The sequence below is a fragment of the Lactuca sativa genome, chromosome 8 (assembly GCF_002870075.4).
Source record: "Lactuca sativa cultivar Salinas chromosome 8, Lsat_Salinas_v11, whole genome shotgun sequence".
In the NCBI taxonomy this organism is placed as follows: domain Eukaryota; kingdom Viridiplantae; phylum Streptophyta; class Magnoliopsida; order Asterales; family Asteraceae; genus Lactuca; species Lactuca sativa.
The window spans coordinates 249,603,854-249,608,435 of NC_056630.2; positions in this window are offsets into that span (position 1 = coordinate 249,603,854).

Here is a 4,582-nt window from a genome sequence, read left to right on the forward strand (position 1 = left end):
AGGATTCTAGGGAAGAAAGTGTGTGAATCTAAACTGTCCATAACTGAACCGGGAGTACTCTAGTTTTCTCATTGAGATTTTTATTTTTTTAATTGATAAATTTCCAAGCTTTTGTTTGAATTTTGTTTTAATCTTCTTTGTGACAATTGATAGTAATACTTTTCTTTTTATTGACTGCTTTGACACAAAGTTTAACCACAAACTCCTTGTGGATTCGACCTGACTTACCATATCTACTTAGGTTAGTTGGTTTATTTTTGACCGAGACAACGACCTCGATCAACCTCCTTCCACGCGTTTGGTAGTTATCTGAAACAATGCTCGTAAAGTATATTGGAGCAACTACCGTTGTCGATATATATTCGATGGATTTCCTGTTACGAATAAATCTAGATATGAGGAGTGGATCTCGTGGATCCCAGTTCAATGGTCTGGGATCGCTGCTTGAAAAACAAATATTGAGTACATTTCTTGAGAGTACCATTATCTCATCCTTCGCTTGGTGAGTGGTTTTCTCTTGTGAGACTTAGAGATGGTGAGTACCCTCGTACCGTCATACTAAGGCTCCTACAACAGATCGAGATGCGATATTGCCGTGTGAGGCATCAAACCATCCAACGATGGTTGCCATAGAATCCTTTGGAGTGCTTGCTTTGTATTTAGCGGTATTTGTGCTGTTAGCACATGGTTTGGGGCTGGCATTCTATGCTCGCAGTGGTGGTCATTGGTTATCGTCATCGGTATTCGAGACAGGCCGTCTACTGCAGTCACAGATGTCACTAGGTTTATATCGCCCTTCTGTAAAGAACCAACATCATTTATTGGTTGGATCACTCGGAGGATACGTACAGACGGCACCAAATGTTGTGACATGTTCATCAGGGGTTGAGACGCTAGTTGTTGGATCCGACCTTGAAGCTTTCTGGAGAACACACCACAAAAGAATCATTAAAGGATGGCCAGGTGTTCTCCTGTCATTCTGACAATCAAGTTAGCTTTCTTAGAGATAATTTAAAGTATCTTTAGTGAGGAAGAAGATGGATCCCTTCCTTGAGATAGAAGAGATCCTTTTATACCTGTTACTAACGGATCGTGTGGACCTTTTCCAATGAGTGTGAGATGTGGCCTCCTCTTACTGGGAGAATTATGCCCATGCTAACTAACTGCCATGTGACGTCAGTTCTGGATGTCACCCGAGCTCTTTGTCATGTCCTGATTGGCCGTGAGTGAATGAGATGGTCACGTGGAATGTTCTTTCCTCGTGATAGGACGCAAGCTATCGACCCAGTGTTGGGTGGCTTAGGTCAAGGCCGGGTCTCGGTCGTGGTACCGGTATTATAACGTTCCGTTTATACTTTCTATTAAGTTTAACGTGACCGTACATGATAACGTTAAGAGTCCCATTATTATCTAACATTATTTTGCAAAGAATGTGCTTACTTGGTGGTTTGATAGTTCAAAGGTTTAGATTAGACTGGTTTGTCTAGGTACCGAGCCCCTTCAGTCTCCTCTATATTTTAATCCTCATGTTTTGTTTCATTTCTAATTAAATAAAGTTGTTCAAAGAAAAAGTAAACAAATGTGATATTCAAGATGCATAAGAGAAACTAACCTCAGAAGAACTATAGAAAACTTATGCTATGAAAAATAGAGCAAACGTACGTAGCTCAAATGTCCTTGAATTAATAGATAACTATAGTTGTTAATGCAATCAACTCGTGTCTGATTTGAGTGCCACAAAAGGACAATGCCATAAGACAAGTCACACATCAAGGGCTACAACAGTAAACAAAAAATAAAAAACATAATAAAGCTGTATTTGTCAAATCATGAATACAGGCGCCAAATGTCAAGTTTTGAAACACTTGAAAGTTGAACCAAGAACAAATTAAAACCATTTGAATCTGTCTATGCTCGACTACTTTGATTTTTTGGTTTATAAATTGCATATTTTGGTTTGTCTCGCAATGTTTGTGTTGTAAACTGATAACTTCTTGTATTGTATCTGTTTGGAATCGTTATATCTCATCTTCCATGAATTCTTCATTTCTTTTTCACCCGCAAACCTGCTTTGCCTACTAAGACTGATTTAACTTACACAAAGACCACCTACCTCTTTTCTTGAAGGAAACATTCACCTACAAATTCACACACATCCATATCAATCTTGCAGTATTTCTGATTTAGATCACAAAAAAAAGTTCAAGAAATCAAACCACACCAAGACTGACAACATCCGCCTAACTTATTATTTTTTTGTCACAAGAGCAGAACCAAAACATTAACCAAGACCTTTCAACTAATCATTTTCGTCCTTTACATGACAAAGTAGAAATACATATAAGTGAAGAAATAAATAAAGATCCGATTTACCTAATTCTTACTAGGACCAATGTTGATGAAAAGTAATGGATTCAGCAGCAGGTTTGTTGAAGTTATCATATTCAACTAGTACTTATCCGAGTTTTATTATAGTTTATCTTATTAAAGCGTTTCCTAGTTTCTTTAAGTTTGTTACTTTTCCCAGTATATATACTTTGTTTTGTACCTTCGGGGTTAGTTAAATGTTGATTTTAATCGTCTATCAAACTTGTCATGGTATTAGAGAAAATCCGGGAGTCCTAATCAAGCTTGATGACAGGAGGCAAAGAGAAGGGTAGTTCTTCGAGTGAGGAGAAAGCGGCGATTGATATTTCATCACCATATTTCCTCAGGATGGCTAATCATCATGGCCAAAACCTCGTTGGAGAAAGCTTGCTTCACGATGGAAACTATAGTGATTGACAATGTGAGATGATAAACGCATTGCTAGCAAAGAAGAAGATCAGTTTTATCGATGGAAGCTTTCCTATGCCTAAAGAAGATTCGGCAGATCGGATGAATAGAAAATATGTAACGCCATGGTGAGAGGCTGGATAATTAGTGCAATGGAAAAGGAGATTAAAGGTAGTATTAAATATGCCGTAATTATAGCACGTGATATATCGCTAGACCTTGCAGAAGCTTTGGCAAAGAAAACGCACCACACGCACCACGAGCATATGAACTTAGAAGAAAGGTTACAACCATTCATCGGGATGATATCAAAGTTTCTGCTTATTACATAAAACTTAAAGGTATTTGGGATGAAATTCAGTCGATAAGTCCCTCACCTAGCTGTACATGCAATGGATGCTCCTGTGATGTAAGAAAGGAGTTTGCCAAAATGCGTGAAAAGGAGATGTTATACGATTTTTTGATGGGATTGAATGAAGAATACAATGCTATCAAAACACAAATATTGAGCTCCAATCCCTTTCCCATCCTAGGGGTTGCATAACACTTGGTTAGTTAAGATGAATAACAAACGCAAATTGGAATGGCTCGTTCCTCTGGGAGTAATACAACAACCTTCTAATTTTATGGAAAATCCAGCATCAAAGTTCTTGCAAAAAGGAGCCCTCAATCACCTAATAACAAGAAGAAAAACGAAGATCATTGGTGTACTCATTGCCAAAAATCCGAACATATGATAGAAGGTTGCTTTGAGCTAATTGGCTACCCAGATTGGTGGACGCCCAAAGGAACCAAAACTCAAAAAAACAAGACCAAGCAGCACCCACCACGAGCTGTTGTACTTACGATGAGTGACAGGATTCCTGGCTCCCAAGTCTATAATCCAAGTTTCTACGAGGTTAGAAGTCTTACAGGTCACACTACAACAATCGGACCCTGTGGAGACGACAATTTCAGACCCTATGGAGACGACAGGTCGTCGGCATAGGGTATCGCGACGACAAGTCGTCGGAAAAAGTCGTCGGCACAGGCGTGTCGGCATAGGTCTGTTAGGTCGTCGGCATAGATGTTGTCGGTATAGCTCGCTCTATTGCGACGACAAGTCGTCGGCACAAATTTTGTCAACAACATTTTCGGGGGGAAAAAATAAAGTTTTATTAAAATCCTATGGCGACGACAAGTCGTCGGGATAGCTACGGAGACGACTAGTCGTCTGCACAAGTTGAAGCTATTACGACGCCGTGTTGTCGCTATAGGGTTTTATCAGTTAACGGTTATGGACCTATAGCGACGACTAGTCGTCAGGATAGCTACTGGTTGTTTTTTTTTTTTTTTTTTTTTATTTATTTTTTTTTATAGCTTTATAGGTTTTGTACATTACCATTCGTGCATTTTTAACAAATCCAAAAAACATTGCAGCATATATCAAATGAAATACATTAAGTAGGTACCATTCTTCAAATTCAAAACATCAAATTCAAGTTTAATATTACAATAAGTAGTTAACTAACATTGTTCATAATACTAAAAAAAACGTCAATCATCATTATCATAATCGTCTTCTCCTTCTTCTTCTTCTTCTTCTTCTTCTTCTTCTTCTTCTTCTTCTTCTTTCGGCAAATTGTTGATAGCTACTTGCTTGTGTGTTATAGTTGAATAGAAAGTTAGGAAATAGTGGTGGTTGGAAGTTCGGAATACAAGCCGCCAATGATGCATCATATTGTTGCAAATATTCTTGCATTTGTTGTGCATCGAATTGGGATTGAGATTGGGGTTGAGATTGAGACGATTTGGAAGTGGAAGGCCG